The sequence below is a fragment of the Plectropomus leopardus genome, chromosome 16, assembly GCF_026936395.1.
Source record: "Plectropomus leopardus strain MGB_pleo_1.0 chromosome 16, ASM2693639v1, whole genome shotgun sequence".
NCBI lineage: Eukaryota > Metazoa > Chordata > Actinopteri > Perciformes > Serranidae > Plectropomus > Plectropomus leopardus.
Window position 1 is genome coordinate 31,584,362 of NC_142191.1, and position 18,720 is coordinate 31,603,081.

General features: G+C 40.9%; 2 protein-coding genes across 2 annotated transcripts in view; both read right to left on the reverse strand.

Moving 5' to 3' along the window:
• Positions 1-2,461, reverse strand: part of snap25a (synaptosome associated protein 25a) — a 52,536-nt gene extending 50,075 nt beyond the window's left edge. The window contains exon 1 of the mRNA XM_042503251.2: positions 2,310-2,461. The gene's annotated coding sequence lies outside the window, so the exon portion shown is untranslated. The remainder of the gene's footprint in view (positions 1-2,309) is intronic.
• The window catches only part of ankef1a (ankyrin repeat and EF-hand domain containing 1a), a 49,457-nt gene continuing 33,053 nt past the window's right edge, over positions 2,317-18,720 (reverse strand). The window contains exons 12-13 of the transcript XR_015779063.1: positions 10,861-10,976; positions 2,317-2,538 (exon numbers count right to left, since the gene is read on the reverse strand). The gene's annotated coding sequence lies outside the window, so the exon portion shown is untranslated. The remainder of the gene's footprint in view (positions 2,539-10,860; positions 10,977-18,720) is intronic.

Sequence of the window (18,720 nt, forward strand, 5' to 3'; positions counted from 1 at the left end):
CTGGTCTGCATTTCTCAGTCTTTTTGTGCGTCCTTACGGCTGATTATCAGTACTGGCTAGAATCAGACAGACAGATGTTGGTGAAAAGGAAACAAACGAAACCTGCACCTGCACGAAAACACGCATTGCGCAACCATCAGTGATCACAAGCATCGATCATACTCGCTGTAGCTCAGAACGGTGCAGGCAGGCGTCAAAGCAGCCATGTGAAACGAACAAAGGGCGAGAGTGTTTCTGAGAAACAATCAGCGCATGGTGATGGTGTCGTGAGTCACCATTTCTCCAGCAGCAGCAGCAGCAGCAGCCCCTTCACACTGTGTGTGCAGTAAAGGCCTGACACCCCTCCCCTCCCCCCCAAACATCACCACCCCCTCCCTGTTTCTGTCTCTCCCTCTCTGCAGTCCAAACAGTGCAAGCCGCATAACGCGACATGGTATAGCAGTCATGGCAACTGGAGCATCCATGGCGGGGGGGCTCTGCTGTGCGCTCTGTACACTGGGGGCTATAATGTGCCATTGTGATAAACTCACAGCCATCAGTGGCTCAAGCATGTAGGCTATTCTTCTTTAAAAAAACACTAAAGGAATGCGAGGACATCTGTTGGTAATTGTAACCCTCATGGCACAGTCAAGTGGCAAACATTTCATCATGCATGCACTGACAGCATCTGCCATCACCCAAGCTTAACACCACGTGTGCTCATATAAAATAATTCCAGGTGCGCCACAAACCAACAGACTCCCATATCTGATCTGCCGCATCGTCAGAGCTCAGGACAACCAACTATCATCTCTGTTTGTGCATCACAAGGCTCGGGTACCTCTCGCAGCAGTCTGCTCATGACATGCAGCACAGGGGCGTCAACACACAATCCAGACATCGAGTGTTTCTCCCCTAAGGCAGGGCACATTTTTTATATAGTGCCTCTAATACCCAAAGGCAACCGGAGAGCGCCAATAACCTGCAGGAATCCACCTAGTCTTCTAGTGAAGGGGTTAAATCAGTTTCATTACACAGCAAATGCAGGGACAATTAGGAAAACCCTAACCCTAGTCCAACCCTGCATGCCCCTGAAATATAGGGTCTACGTGGACTCTTGTCTTTGCAATATAGCCTATGTTGTGTGTGCGTGGCTTGGGCTATATATGCAGCACTCAAAACGGGTACACGCTGGCGCATGTGGGTACAAATTAGCACCTGGGCATCGTGCGCCACGGGTGATTGACAGACAGCGCGTGCAGGGCTCATTGACAGTGATTTGGCTGGGTGAATGGATCCTGAGGGGGTGGTGGTGTTGGTGATGGGGAGCGAGGCTGTCATAGTGCGGGTTTCACCGCGGTCCTCCCCGACTCTCTTCTTCATCCCCATTACCCGCCTGAAACCCTCCCCTACCCGCCCCCGCCTTCACCAGCGGGATATTTTCGATCTCCCTTCATGCCTCCGTCACGTCAACGAGCCGTGGATTTGTGATGCAAAGACACTGCGTTAGAGAAAGACAGAAAGAAAGAAAGGAAGGAAGGAAGGAAAGAAGCGACGCATTCACGGAGTTGGATCATGCATCTACCCCCCCTCCCCTGTTTATATCGGCTACCCTCCTCCCACCGACTCCTCCACCATGGCGCAGTTTACTATAACATGACATTCTCCTCATCAGACCGCCGCAATCAGCCTATGTTCCAATCAGCGTTGATTTTTAACCCCTTGGATGTCATGCTTGTTGTTCACCGTCTTGCTGCGACATCAGCAGTCTACCTGCTGCGTGTCTCAGCTCCGATGACTGAAACGAGGCTCTCAGTCAGTCAGCCACGACACCAATTTGGAAGAAAACCATCGGCTGTAAAATGGCTGGAGAGATGCTGGACTCAGACAGCATCGAGTTGCTGAGACTCCCAGCTCACCTCCTCTGTTTTCCCCCACTGTAGCGCTGTCCGAAGTGCTGAACCCCCCCCCCCAAAAAAATGCCCTGTCCGAGGTGCTAAACCCCCACAAATACGCCCTGTCCAAGGTGCTGAACCACCGAAAACGCCCACATGGAATATACGCATTATAGCACACCGCATCCATTCTCTCAGCAGCCCACTGCGCGCTCCAGATTTATCACTCGAGAAGTCACGCATTGCCTTCCTCCTCTCCTTCCATCACCCTTCTCTCCCCACTAACAAAAATACCACCAAACAAACCTAAAAGCAAAGCAAATAACTCAACAAGCAGTCATCCAACGTTTTCATTCGCTCCTTTACCGCATAAAAACCAGCCAGCTTCGGCAAGATAAATGTTAAAACTCGAGTGTAAAATATCTCCAGTCTTACCTGTGCCTGTTGTCGGAGCCCCGCAGTCAGTATGGGAGGAAATGTATATCAACAGCTAAGCGATAGCAGCCTCTCTCTGTATATATGACCGGGATGCTGCAAAGGCACTGCGCGTCGGCTGATTCCTCCTCACTTCTTCTTCAATGAGGGGTGGGTGTGGGGGGGGCAGTGCAGCTCTCGTCAAAGATGGCGGACACTTTTGACGTCAGCAGCAGCTTTTAATAGATATCTGTCAAAGAGAGAGGGAGAGAGAGACTTCTAAAAGTCTTTGTTATAATGGGTAGCTGCACGTGCAGCAGTTGAATATTCCAGATGTTTTGTTGTATGTTTCATTAACCGGCCACATGTACATGCAACAACCCGTGGATGATTCATGGTTACATCAGTTTTTATATATTGACACAGACCCACCAGCGAATGCAGAATTGTCCTGAAATGAGGCAACTGACATTTAATTTCACAGGATATTTGGGATTTTGCAACCTAATAGGTCTAATTTTATTAAGGCACCAGAATAAAACCAGGCCATACGCCAGAAAAACAAACCTCGCACTGTCACTGCTCACTAGACTGGTCTCCTGGTCAGCAGATATTATACTGAACATGGAAACTTTTTCACTATCATTTGAATCCAAAGCAGTCTGACTTGTCACAACCACCATGACTAATCAAATCTCAGTGGTTCATGTGTCAGCGTCTGTGGTAACCACCTGCTCTTAGTCCTTAGTCATCAAATACTGTAACTTTGGCAGCGCTTTTGGTGTAAGATTAAGACCCTAAAAGCCACCTTTTGCATCTGCATGAAATACCATTGGACAGTGTCAAGTGAGAATACAGCCGGACAGAACCAATTGGGATATTATACCCTCACGGATGGCTGGATGGCAGCATCTGCCGCAACCGTATGTGATACAGCAGGTTCAAATACTGTCGGTATGATGTGTGGGCCAACAAACCCTGGACTTTCATACAAGAGTCCGGTGTTTGCTTCCTGTTTGCTAATGTTACCTACAAGTTGCAATATTGTTTTTTTTTTAAAAATCTAATCTAATCTGGCCCACACGTCATTATCAGCAGTATTTCAACCTGATGCCATCATGCTGTATCTCATGTGAACGCGACAGGTGCTGCCCTGCCACCCTCTGGGGTATAACAACATTGCAACCAGTTCTGTCCGGCTGTATTCTCACCTGCCACTGCAGCAGTTTTTAATGCAGATGCAAAAGGAGGCTTTTTGTTATAAGTGTGGAGGCATTATCTGTGCAGCACTGAGTCCAACACAAATTTCCTCTACGGGCTCAATAAAGCGTAGAGTATTGTATTGTATTGTATCGTATTATGTTCAAAGAACGTTTTAAGGATGTTTATCCTTTCAAATAATGTTCCTTTAAGGTTAAATGCTGACTAAGATGTGATGTGACATTCTGAGGATGTTGAGAGTTGACAGATCATAGAATGTTCTTTTTTAAAAAAAGCTCCCACAATGTTACATTATGAGAACATTTTCAAAGCAACATTCAGAATTGTTGTTGAGGCCTGAGATTAATGAATTAATAAAATATATGTTGAAAAAAACACAACTTTTTTTTTTTTTATGTTTATAGAGAATGTTGCTCAAAATTTAAAAACAACACTCAAGGAACATGAAGAAAAGCCACTGAAAACATTACTACTATTATTATTCTACGAATGTTTTTAGAACCAAAAATTTCTAGCTGGGTCATTCCCCTTTTCCTAACCATCAGTGCCAGCATGTGCGCTTGTTGACATCCTGGCATTGGTTGCCATATGCATCTGTCACCTAAATATAACCACATGCAACGTCATCCCATCATGTGGTTGTGTTGCCATCATGGTTGCAGCATTGCACAATGTAAAGAGCAGATGCAGAAGGATTGCTAATGAGTCAAATTGGGCCTGCCAGACCCTTCAGTGCCTCTTTGTGTCAATTAATTTGCGGTATTTTGATTAGTTGTAACTTTGGCTGTATGGACAGAACTGCCGTGATATCACCCATTGCTTTGTGGTCTCCCATTTTGAAGCCTCGAGTTTGGCATTTTGGCTGTTGCAAGCTTGTATTTTTGGAGCCAGAAATTGGGACAAGCTAACCCAAATAAGACCTGCTAGCTTCGTTAGCATGGTGCATTTACAGTTATGGTTAAAAGTAGTAATGCTACTTTTTGCTTACAAAAAACAAGTTTAAAACCATTAACACAAAATGTACCAACTGAAAAATAATGAAAATAATATCAGCTCCTTAGGGGGGCTTTTAGTACAACCAAATGCTGAAGCAGACTTTTGTAGGTGACCAAAATGTTACAATTACCTTTCATCAACTGAAAACACACTGAAGTAGCATATGGCTACACCTATACTCTGTGGATCTAGGATTAAACCATCTTTATGCTACCTAACCAACATTGTCAGTGTTGTAGCAACTTGTCAAGGGACGACACCCACCCATCACTCAAAGCTGCCATGCCTAACTTTAAACCTTAATCACAACCCATGTTATAAAAATTTGGGAATTTGTGTAAAACATAGATAATAACAGAATGAAAATATCTGAAAATCCTTCAAATAAATACAGTACAAAGATGATATTTAATGTTCAAACTGATAAACTATTGATTTTTTTCTGAATGTGATTTTGTGTGTGTGTGTTTCTTTAAACCTCCCACAGGTAAACAGGCTGTACTTATAAAAGATGGTAGTTTCACCATTAGGTACAAAGGAGCGTCCTCAAAGGGCCCAGTTCATAAGCAAGGATGGATACTGTGCTGGGCTACAAATGCAAGGAAGAGTTCACCATCTACAATTCTTAATATCATCAAAAGATTAAGAGAATCCAGAGAAATCTGCACATTATGAAGGCCTATTATGAAGTTTAAATTCTTCCATGGCAGAAGCTTTACCACCAAGGTCTGAAGGTTGGTGACCATTTCTTATGTTTAATTAAAAGCCCCATAAATAGCCCAAAGACAAACAAGTAGCCTGGCACATACTGTTCTTCTGGGTCACAGAGCTCCATTGTTGTCTATTGTTCAGGGCAAGTAAGTTTGGCCTTGCACCAATTTTTTTCTACGCAATTAGATGGCGGGCCAGTACATAATCAAAGGCTAATTTAAGAAGTTGATTGAAAAATGAAAAATGCAACTGAAATTTGCGACAGACCGCCTTACAGGTGATGTCGTTAAATCCTAAAAATGTCATAAAATCCTAAAAATGTCCTAATATCCTAAAAACGTTCAGAGATCCTAAAAATGATCCAAAAACCTAGAAACAACCTAAATTCTTAGAAACATCTTAAAATACTAGAAATGTCCTGAAGACCTAGAAACATACCAAAATCAGAGAAATTTACTAAAATCCTAGAAACGTCTGAAAATCCTAGACTTCTCCTAAAAGCTTAGTAATGTCCTAAAATCCTCAAAACGTCCTCGAAATCCTAGCAACATGTGTGGGACTGCTGCAACTGGCCCCTAGCCAATTTCATTTTGCAAAAGTGGCCCCCAAGCAGAGCAAGTTAAGTATCCTAGATATAGAATATCACCAGCCTTGTCCTTTAAGGCCATACTTGTTGTTTGGACACTTTTGTCTCAGACCCACATATCAATTCCTGAACATCAGCCAAGTCTGTCATTCATCACATTTTCTGTCTGCTATTCAGAGGAAAACACAGCTTGACCCTGCACAGAAGCAATCGGCGGCATTTGTCACTCAGCTGCAAAGACTATTTCAACAGTGTTTTGCATGAGCACTGGTATTTACACAGAAACAGAGTCCCTGTTAAAGCTTAACCACATGGCTGGAGGTTTGTATTTCTGGTCTATTACTGAGAGAAACACACACAATCAGACAGACTGATGTTTTCTCAGCACGTCCACACCGATTCGTCTGTGGATTCAGCAGCGTGGGAATGCCCCCCCTCCCCTCTCCTCCAGCCTCTGTCTCTGCCTGGCACTGTAACAAATGTGTCTTCAATTGCTCTGAAGCGAACCTGTCTCCTAAATTAATGATAATGATAACTCTGCATGAAAAATCCATTTGGTGAGGAGAGCCAGAGGAGAGGAGAAGAGAGGGGGGAGTGTGTGAGAGTGTGTACTGACTCCATGTTTGTCTGCGAGGGGGGTTCGTGTGTGTATTGTGTGCTGAGATGTGTGTGTGTGTGTGTGTGTGTGTGTGTGGACAAAGTGAGGAGAATGAATCTACAGGTCCCTAATTCATTCACTCTCCTATAAAACAATATTACAGGAAGATAATGAACCAAATTAGGAAAGGATGGACACCAAGGACTGTTGCTCTGTTTGAGGCAGGCCACAGAAACCATGTAAGATCAGGTTTTCAAAATAAGGTCCCAGCCCGCTCTCATTCCGAACTCTTCAGACACCGCCGCTTTGACAGTAGGTCAAAGGAGCTTCCATTAACCCTCAAACTGCACAAACTGAACGTAAAATATGCCTAATGGAATCACGTCAATAAAAAAAACAAACTCCCATTTACTGCAAAAAAAAAAGTTTTTACACTTTTACGAGGTGGTATTTCAGGTTAAAAAAAAAAGTTCAAAAGTTGAGCGGATCATCAGCTGAATGTTTTAAATCCAAAATTCCTCTGTAAAATCGTGGATTATAAGAACCTATAAAAGGTTCACATTGACAGTTGTAACATGCTTTAGTTTAGCAGGTACACCCGAGCAATTTACCCCATCTAAGTTTAGCATGTTAGCATGCTAAACTTAGATGGGGGCATGCACAAGACAAGGGAGCACAAAGGCTCCAGAGAAGAGGCCAAGTGAGTGATGTGCAGTAATAGGACATGAATGTTTGCAGATGAAGAAAGAGACAGAAGGAGAGAGGAGCTCAGTGTATCACAGGAAGACCCCTTGTAGACTGGCCTATATCAGCCTAAATAGGGGCTGGTTCAAGGCAAGCCTGAGCCAGCCCTAACTATAAGCTTCATCAAAGAGGAAAGTCTTAAGTAGACTCTTAATTATGGAGAAGGTTTCTGCCTCCTGGACTGAAACTGGAGGATGGTTCCACAGAAGAGGAGCTTGACAGATGAAGGCTGCGGCTCCCGTTCTACTCTCTGCTGTATCCTGTGATGGATTCTATTTTGACTTTCAATCATGCACTTTTGATTTTGGATACATTTTTGAGGATACCAGTTCATGCACATTGATGCCACATGTCATGCCATCCAGCATCTTTTCATAGATCTTTTTATAAAACGTCAAATGTGTTCCAATGACTCAGCATATTCCTCAAAAAAAAAAAAGAAAAAAAAGAAAATCTACATTTCCTTTGTCCCACAGAAGCAGATCTGTGAGAGTATTACTCTGACTTGATTCAGGTTAATCCCATTTTAAACACTATTCTATTAATACTGTGAGTATTTTCAACTGATATAATTTTTTGTCTAACAGGGTTATCAGCAGTCTTAACCAGGCATTGTCAGCTTATTGCAGGAAACATCCCTCTGGCACCGCTGCTGCTGCTGCTGCTGCTGCAGCTGCTTATCGGTCACATTTTATCCTCCACAGAGAGGCCCAGATTAAACAATTGGATGAAGTCTTTAAACCGCAGGTTCTTGGTTCTCTGGCTTGTGGGTTTAGGAGTGAGTGGGACACAGTCATTTCGCAGTATGAGGATAATTAAATATACAGGTTGACTGATATTGTTTTTTCAGGGCTGATATGGATACTGATTATTACTAGTCTAGTCTACTAGTCTAATGAGACTGCTAACCGATATTTGGAACCAATATGTATTTACAATGAAAATGAATCTCTTTCTCATTCTTATTCTTTCTGTTTAGAATTTGGAATACGACAAACTCAAACAGAAAACTTTGTTTAAATGCCTTTAGCAAATGTTGTATCAAAACTGAAATGTTTAGCATCATGTACAGCAAGTTCCCAGCAACTTTTTATAGTCAAGTGAAAATTAAAAATGTACATATAAAAATAGCTCTACGAGGTTTTATGAAGTAAAAGTTCTTTTCACGTTCACACTTTCTTTGGTCTTTAATTAATCCTTCAATTTTTTGATAGTTTTTAGTCACCTTTTACTAATCACATCGCCTTTCTTCCTCATGTTTTTAAAAGAGATCAAATGAACAAGCTCACATGTCAAAGGGTCAAATAGCTTCCGAAAGGCACAAGGCACAAGAAAACCGACACGGGTCCAGATTTCAAAGGAATAATTCGTTTGAACGGCGATCATTAAAATAAAGTACCGATACAGATAATCTGCAAAATGCCAAATATTAGTCCCAATAATCAGCCAGGCTGTTGACCTTTAATAAAATACCTTAAATTGGTGAAATACTTTTAATCTAGAAGACTCAGTCAACTGAATATTGTTCCTGAGAGAATAAAACTGTCTTTTTATCCAATAAAGCTTGCTATATTTTGGCTTTTTGCTCCAATTAAAGAGAATTACTGACTTTTCAGAGGAGGCCTTTGAAGTCAGAGTGGTGTTTGCAGGGAGGTGTGTGTGTGTGTGTGTGTGTGTGTGTGTGTGTGTGTGTGTGTGTGTGTGTGTGTGTGTGTGTGTGTGTGTGTGTGTGTGTGTGAAGTGTCGGGGGAAGTCAGAGGATGGAGAGCTTGGCTTTAGCTGTGCTTGGTCTCACGACCAGAGAGCAAAACACAGCAAGTGGAGGAGAAGATTAGCTGCAGCATTATCAACCCTGTAGCAGACAAGCTTGCGCACTCTGATCTCCCCCTGCTTCTCTCACTGATTTCATTCTTAATTAAGAAGGTGGGAGGCCGAAGGAGAAGAAGAGAATGGGGGGGATATATGAAAGAATGACAAGGCGAAAAACAAAACGCGCAGGATATAAACTGAATTAGAGGTGTCAAAATTGAGCGAGACAGAAAATATTAAAGATGAAGAGAGGCAGAGATGAACACACTGAGAAAAAATTGTGTGTATATAAGTGTGTGTGTGTGTGTGAAGAGAAAGAGGGAAGGATGAGAGATGGAGCCAGGCTGTATGGTTGGCTGTGGGGGAGGGTGCTGCAGCAGCAGCAGCAGCCTCGCTGTGACTCAGCACTAAAATCTGCCCCTCTCTCTCTCTCAAATATCAGTCCTTAGTCATCGTAGCAAACGCACCATTAGACTTCTTTCTCATCGGATTTTGGAGAGCGTGTCACGACAGTGCATCTCACATGGTTTTAAAATTTAAATGTTCCACCTGAATGGGCTTGCATGTGTTTCTCAGGGCTGAATTTGAATCATAAATTCTTGAAAGAGTAGTGAGTGCAATTAAATATATGTTTGTTTCTGTTTTGTTTTGGGTTCTAATGCTGGATACTAAATAGATTTAACCCTTTGAAACCTGGAGTGACATCACTTTGCTTTTGCTGCTTTCAGACACCTTTCACAACAAGGTAGGAAACGGGGGAAAAGGCATCGAGCACCTTGGTAAGAATTGTTCCACAAATTGCAAGAAAATAGTAGATTCAGAATTTAATTAATAAAAAAAAGCTAGGGGAAAAAAGAAAAAGGCTAGGGAAAAACAATATTTATAATGATCATAATTACATATTTAAAAGGATGTGACAGATTTGTAATTTTTTAAGCACTTTTCCAAAGTCTTGATAGCCCTGTTTGTAACTTTCTTGTGCTTGTTTTTTTCCCCTTTTTTTGTTTTTATTTTTTTATTTTTTTTACTTTACAAATACCAGGTAATTTACTTGTACCATATATATATATATATATATATACACACATATATATATATATATATATATATATATATATATATATATATATATATACAAGTGAATTATAGTACAAGTAAATTATTTTTTGGGGTCATATCCTCTTTTGTTGCTCATTGCCCTCTTCATATAATTTTGAAAGAAATCAAGCCAAAAAGCTATGGGAAAATATTCAACATTCTCATTAAACATTCATAAAATACTGCCGCTTTGAATGTGCATTTGGCGTAAGATTGCAACGCAAAAAAACACCAAAAGACAGGTTAGAACATGGCCAGACAGAACTGGTGAACTGGTGTCCTTAACATAAAAGTGCAGCAATATTCCACCATGTGCGTTTGTTGACATCATGGTAGCGTCATACCGAAACTAAAGAGCAGACGCAGAAAGATACCTAGAGTGTAATATGTAGAACATGTGACAACTTGGGATGACAACATGTTGGGAATTGCCACCACAAAACCACCAGACCTAATTTAAATTAACATTTTAGCACGTGTAGAGACAGCATATTTTCTAACTGAATAAATTATGGGTTTAATTCAATCAAACCTGAGTTGGTGATTGTTGGAATTATGAATTATGAAATGAATTATATCAGAGCAAATTGGTTTCAAAAACCAAAGGCAATGACCAACTTGGCAAGAAATGCAAATACCAATTGCAAGAGATTAGCGAAAATAGCAAGGAAATGATCTAAAATTTAGTTTTAAAAAAGAGGGGAGGATTATTAGAAAGTTATCCCCAAAAATACGGGAAACAAATGTCCAAAAAATAATGTAAGTTTTACATTTACAATTACATTACAAAGGGACGCTGGGTAGCTCACCTGGTAGATGTACAGAGGCTGTGTCCTCGCCGCAGCAGCCACAGGTTCGACTCTGACCTTGGCCCTTTGCTGCATGTCATCCCCTCTTCCTCCGTGTTTCCCGCTGACTGTTCTTTCTGAATAAAGGCAAAAAGGCAAAAATAATCTTTAAAAAAAAATAAAGTAAAATATCCAAATATGTTGCCTTTTCCCCGTTTTTGAAAGAAATCAAACCAGTGTGCTGAGGTTTCAAAGGGTTAACATATGTGCTTACTGTTAAAGAGGCAGAGCATGTTTTTAAACGTGGTCCCCTTTTTTTTAATAGTTTGAAGAGTCAAACAACTACAAAAAAAGGTAACACTATTGCATAACTGACACATAAAAGTATACAGTGACTCAACCAAAACACAGTGCACTACAGTCTTACTTTAACCATATAACAGACTATCTCTGCATCTCCTGACAGGAGAATGTTTGATCTCTTGCGGTTTAACTGCAGCTCTGCTGTGTTGTTCTGTCTTTACAGAGGTGCTGAACCGTGAGCCAACACACATCAACAAAGACGTGCATGAAGAACAGCTCTCAGTCTCATCCAGCCCACTGGGGAGAGTGATATTGAATCTGATAATTGAGGTATTGATAGATCGGGAGTGAGTGGCGACATTGATAAGTGTGGGACTGAAGGTCTTGTATCCGATGGTGAGGATGGTTGTCAGAGGGAGGATCGATCCACATCGACCCGCAGCTCTACACCTCATTGGCCTCTTTTTTCCTTGTCTTTTCTATCCTTGTCTTTTTTCTTTCTGCTGTTTCTTTTTCCTTCTTTTCTCACAAGGTTTCATCTCCTTTTTGATTCAATGCACGCAAAAAAAAAAGTTGGCGTTATACATTTATCATACCATATCATATCACGTAAGCATTTCTAAAGTGACGCAGTATATGAGCTGACTTTGTCATTAGGAGGTGGAGGGGATGGTGGATGGTGTGTCAGCTACATGATTGCCTACATGCCTGCCATGCTGCTGACCACCGTTTGACACCAACAAGCAACAAAAATGGTTGTTTTTTGGGCAAGTCATTGCTGTGTTTCCCGTGGGTTTTTTTCTCTCTTCCTCTTCTCTGTTCTCATTCTTTTTTGCTTGTGTAGCACACAAAGAGATTTAAAGTGGCATTTACTGGGCTTGGTTGGTATCACGGTATTAACGTATATCAGGGTATTTAGAAATCAAAGCTATGTTTTTCAGTACCATCATAAATCCAGGCCCTCTTCTTTCTGTTAGACTCATTGTACGTAGTACACAGCACGCACCACCAGAGCTCAGTCTTTGGTTTCTACAGCTGGAACCGTAGACTGCATGTAAAGTTGGACAACATGACAGATCCAATGAAGTGTAACTTTTCAATCTGGTGACACCCCCTGGTGTCTCTCTGCAGTATAGATCATAAAGCCAGCCCCTCCATGCTAGTGAATGGGACATAGGTCAATCTAAAAACTCAAAGTACACACCAAAAATATATTTCCCAAAGATGGTTTCTGTCACTGAAGGTATTTCTCGTCACCCTGATGTTTGTTCCAGGGTATGTTTTATGAGAAGTATGGTTTTAATAACTCATTCGATTCTACATGATTCTGCCATGATTGACAGCTGTGACAGGCAATCTGTGCACTAGTATTCAATGGGTCTGCTCACGAGTGGTCGGATGGGTGTTTTGGCAGGAACTCCCCCATCTCAGGTATCGCTACTGTGCCAATTCTGGCTTCAAATGATGTCAGCAGCGCAAGATGGCAGCGCCCATATCTTGTATATTATTGCTTCATTTGAGCATTGCAGAGGTAAGTAGGGAAACGTTGTCCATCTTTATATATAGTCTACTGATGGAACAGGCAGCTGAGCTGAAAGACAACGCAACCCCCCATTGGTGGAGGGAGAAGTTACATGACTGCAATCAGCTGGCAACCAGCAGGCAAAGAGACTGTGAGGAATAACAGCATGTTTTTACATCTAACTTGGTGAATTTAGGATTAAGTTGGACTAAACCGTAGCTGGTGATTGTTTCAACAGTGGACCTACTGACTAGATTACTAGCAAGATTAACCAAGATGGTTTGGATGAGTTTTGTTTTGTTTCTGTCAAGTTTAAATGAAGTGTGTTTTATGATGAGTTTAAAAGGCAATTAAACCTCGTCAGTGTTCTGTGACCAACAGAAAGTTGAATTCAAAAGGTGTACAGTTGTATCTTTCTGTTAAATAAGGGAAATAGGTGCAAGAATATTACTTTTAATAACATTTTGTGGGTTTCTATTGTGTATTTATTAGTCTGAAAAGCTGAAAGTGAGTAGCGCACTTGTTGGGTGTGTGTTTCAAGAAGGTACAAAGGTATTAAACATTACAAACCACCATTGGATGACACTTTGGTCTGCAAATTGTGTCATTTGTCACCATTTTCTGGCTTTTAATAGACTGACCAACTGATCTATGATGAAAACAATCATCAGCCACAGTCTTACAGACAGTTGAAAGCTCTTAATTTCTCATCCTTAGAGTGAGACACACCAAATGAAAGCAGTTTTTCTATGCACTGGTCAATTTTGAGATTTGGGGTTATTTTGCTTCCATAACATATCTGTTTTCTGACTAATGGAAAGAATATGTGCAAAATGTAAGCACATCAGTGCATATTTAATTTGATATGTGCATATTTAAACATAAAATATCAGAAAACTTGTCATTCAAAAAAAAATTGCCTTAATGTAAGTAATCCTCATGATGAAATTTAATGTCTTTAGCTAGCTACAGACACTTTGTTAACGTTGAGTTAACGAGGCAACTGAGCCTCATCAGTCTTGCTTGACAGAAAGAAAGTTGATTTCAAAAGGTGTTTCTTGGTGAGAACATGACTGTTTTTTAAAACATTTTGTTGGTTTCTATTGTGTATTTATTAGTCTGAAAAGCTGAAATGAAGTAGCACAGGGGTGTTAGCACATTTACAGTCATAAACCACATACCCAGTGAATTTTCACGAAGGTATGGAGGAAATATTACACACCACCCACCAAGCCAAGTATTTAGTATTTAGTATTTGAGTCAACAAAAAAAGCAAAGGCCAAATTTAGAAGCCATGTGTGTAAACAGCTGAGCACACCAGAGCAGAGAAGCCCAGATGAGAGCAGGACAGAGCGGGGCAAAGCAGCCGGACAGAGCAGAAAAACAGCGCCACATGATGCAACATAAGGTTATGTAACTCCTCAAGTGTCCTGGTCTAAAACAACCAAACATACACAAACCCTGGGTAGTGTCACATACAGGAACACAGGATAAGGCAATATAATATAATATAACAAGGTAATGTAACAAAAAAACAAAAAAACAGGGGAGGAAAAAGAAAGCAAGCAGAACAGAAGTTGCGAGGGTGCACTGGCCCAAACCCTAACATCCCTCCTGGCTAGTTCACAGGAAGTGGCACATTACTGCCGACTGAACTCAAAATGTGTGTACTCTCAATCTCCCATATGTGCATATGCGTGTACATAAAATTGCACAGAAATGTGTGTGAGTGAATTCTAGAACAGCTGAGATTGGCCTGCTGCAGCAACTGGGGTTAAAATGCAGAGTGTGCAGGGAAATGCAACGAGCTATGTTTAAAGACAGGGACAGTAAGGAATTTGTGGGTCTGTTATGGTAACAAGACAATATTTCACTAGGTAAAAATCAATGTAGTTGTATTTTCTAGCAGCCGAGAACATCTCTTCTTCCCTGGTGACTTTTTTCCCTCATCTGCAACAGTTTTTATCTGGATGATTAGCCCAGAAATGGCCAGTCTACCACTGTCCACCACAAAGACATATTTTGATCTGAATGTTGGGTTTTTTATTCCCTTTTTTTCTTCACCATTTGTCTAATTTGCTGACTCATAAAAATGTCCAGTGTGGATAAGTACATAACATTAAGGTACACTGTAGCATGAAATTACTCTGTTTATCAGACTTTGAACTTTGAATGATTTGTGAACTATGAATGGTTTATGAACTCTTCTGAATGCTAATTCACAACGGGAATTGTTTCTGTACTTAGAAATAAGGTGCCAATAAGGTGCGCTTGTTTATTAAACAAAGTGCCAGTGGAGGATCTCCTGCACCCCCAACAGAGGTTTTAGCTAAGACCCTAATGTCCTAAAATCCTAGAAACATCCTAAAACTCCTAGAAATGTCTTAACATCCTAGAAACACCCTAAAATCCTAGCATTGTCCTTGAATGGTAGAAATGTCACACAATTCCAGAAATGTCCCAAATTCAACAAAGACACATGGTTAGGATTAGGATACAAAGACACAGATGGTTAGGTTTAGGAAAAGGAATCCTAAAGAAGAAGAAGAAAGAAATCAATCATTCCAACTTGGCAACGTCCAGGGGCATATCATATGGCCACAATAGGTTCCATCCAACCACATTATCAACTGACACCACCCGCCCTGTATCATACCGCCACGCCAGGTGCCGTACATCCAACCGTTGACATATCATTACGCTGAGAAAGGTTTTGTCCAGCTGCGTTACAAACGGATGCTACCCGGCGTCGTATCATACCTTCAGAAAAGGTGTTTTTTGGCGTCAGTACCTTATGCCGACATTACAGACGAAGCAGCGAAATCTGAGAATAGCATAATTTTTTACCATAAATTTTTGTATTCTGCTGTCTGGCCATTCCTTGATTTCACATGAACACAGAATAAGCCTTAATAAAATGTAAACAGGTGAGTCATATCAAAATCCCCCCCTACAGGTGCCATGAATGTTGAAATTAGCTATGGAGACCAAAACTGTTTCTCGTACCAGGCAGTAAAGATCTTTATTTCCGATGTTATGTTGGGCATTTAAACATGGGGGTCTATGGGGATTGATCAGCCTGTTCTCATTCCAAAATAGTAAAATACTGCTGCTTACACATTGCTTTTAGCATAATATCACAACGGCAAAAGCCACCTTTCATGTCAGCATGATATGCCGCTGGACAGCGTCAGGTGACGACGTGGCCAGAACAAACTGATTGTGGTGTTATTATACCCCGGTTGACGGCCAAACGGCACCTGCTGCCTCGTTTAAGAACGCAGCCAGAAGGAACCTGTGGTGTTGCCAGAAACTTACTAGTAACTACGTTATGTTAAAGAGCATGAGGACATTTATAGGGCAGGCAGGATGGGTAATGGATGGATACAAAAAACCCCAAACTTTCATCAGTGTTGGTTGCCATGTGCTGTTGCTGCAAAAACATAACCACGTGCAGCGTAATCCCACCATGTAATTGTGTTGACATAGCTGCATACCTAAACATATAGAGCAGCTGCAGAGGGGTATCAAGAACATAATATGTTGACAGGAAGTCCACAGCAAAGCAGCAACATGTGAAGACTTAGGATGAGAATTTGTTGGACTGACTCACTCACTCTCACTCTCTTTTGGCTTCGTTTTTGCTAACATCAGTGTGCTAGCATTGCCATTGTAAGCATATTAGCATGCTAATATTAGCATATGGCTGCGGTTTTACACTTAAAAACATATACCATGAGGGTCATTTGAAAGATGATCATAGAAAAATTGTGCATGTAAGAAAGGAGATGCTAAACTGTACATGGTGACACAGTAGGGCATGCAGAATTTTTCAGCCAACCAGCCCGTGGTTAACTCTCTATGGTGGACATAGTGATGCCAGTTGGTAAAAACATACAGTACTGTGCAAAAATCTTAGGCCACCATGGATTTTTTGTTTTAGAAAAGTTGTAATGAGGACATAATATATATATATTTATTGCTTAGTCTCTTTATGAAGATACAAAGAATACAGAAAACATGTACAATTAAAACAGCAAAAAAGTCTAAACGAAAATGGCTTCTTCTGACTGAAGTCAATATTTAGTGGAAACATGGAATCATACAAACATAAAAAAAGGTCGCTCAAACAATCAATTTTCAGCTTTGGACATGTCTTGAATGCTACCTGGTGTAAAGACACTAGAAGATTAGTATTTTAAATCTCATATCGCCTGTTCATGACATGCTAAGTGGAAATGGAGGTCACAGTAAATATTTGCAACTTAAGCCTGATGAGGTTGTTTTATTCTGAAATATTTGCATTTTTAATACTATATACTGGTTGTATTTTAGTAAAGAAACAACTGAGAAATAAATATGTATGGTCATTATAACCTTGCTAAAAGAAAGTTTAAAGTGGCCTAAGACTTTTTAAAATCTTTATTTCGAACAATGCCAAATAAAATAGAAGAGCAAAATTAAAAATTTACATAAAAAGATGAAAAACACCTAAATGCCCATCATAGTATAGTGACATAGTCACTAAGTGAAAGTAAGTTTTTCATGTCCAAAAAGGAGAAGGAGTAAGTGAATACTTCTACTATACCACTTCAATTTTAGATAATAACATGAGTATTCCCAATTTCTGCACCAAAATTCAACATATGCAGCTTAATCTAATCCAAGTTAATATAATTTAGAGAAATTTAAAAAAAAATGTCAAGAGTAGGTTTCAAATGTGAATCTTTGTTTCAGATTGTAAAATGACAGAAAAATACATTTTTAGACCATTTTTAGAAAGTTGGAGTTGAACCATGTAAGAAAGGCCCCAAAAAGTGACTCAACATGAGCTCCAGAAAGTCTTGTCACAATATAAACAGCGCTGTTGGTTTCTTTGGGGCCGTGGCTCTTTTCGTAAAGTATTGCAACGCATTTGAGAATAATACTGCGTGAGTGTAAAATCCCAAAAATTGATATGTTACCTTAAGGCATCATGGTACCATAGAGGGTTAAAAAGAACATGACAACATTTCTAAACTTCAAGTTGTATAAAGCTGCCCTCACTTCCCTCAACTTTTTCTTCTTTCCTCTTCCCCTCCTCTCCTGTCCCTCCCTCTTAACCTCTCTCCCTCACTCCTCACCATGCAGTAACCCCCCTCCTCCTCCTGCTCTCCTCCTCTGTGTCTTCTCCCTCCTCTTCATCATGTATTTCACCCCCTGGGTACAGATCAACACTCCTTTCCCTTAGCTCCACTTCCCCTTTAATCTCACTCTACTGCCTCATCCTTCTCCTCCTCTCCCCTTCTCCTCAGCTCCCTTTCATCCTCCTCCCCCTGTATCAGCGTGTCCCTGTATGTAAGGTTGGGGTCCTGGTCGACCAATCACCTCACTGCTACCATGTCCACATATATGTCTCATCACGCATGCTCTGCTCTTGTCTTAGTTTGTGCTCAGTGTGATTTTCACTATGTATCTCAGTGTGGTTCTACACATCTATGTGTGTGTGTGTGTGTTTTCCTCCAAGAATCACGTACATGGTTCTGTTCTTGTGTAATAGTGCCTTATGTGTGTGTGTGTGTGTGCGCGCCTGTGTGTGTATTGGGCAACTCTCACTGCAGTGTGCATGCAAATGTTTCACCTCAGCAGATCGAAAGCTAGATTAGCTCCCAGTGTCTTGCACCTGCCTGTTGCTATGGAAACTGGGTATCCTCTGTGCGTCACCTGTGCCCATGTTTGGTCTGGTTTCCTGCTCCTTTGTTTCAGCTTCTCTCTCTCTCTCTCTCATCCTAATTTACTCTGTGTCTCTCTCCCTCTCTCTGTAGTTCAGTCCACACACGCTGGAAAAGATACACACACACACACAGATGTAAGTACCGGACACAAACCGCAGCCCTTAAGTCTTCTGTTAACCAAATGAATTACTAAGAGTTTTTACATAAGCTATACATTATGCACTATTCATAGTGTCAATACACTAACTCAAGCGAAAACACCACAACATTAACAAAAACTACGTATGAAATACATTAGAAACACATGGATCATAATTATAGCAACATAGTATAACTCTGTCA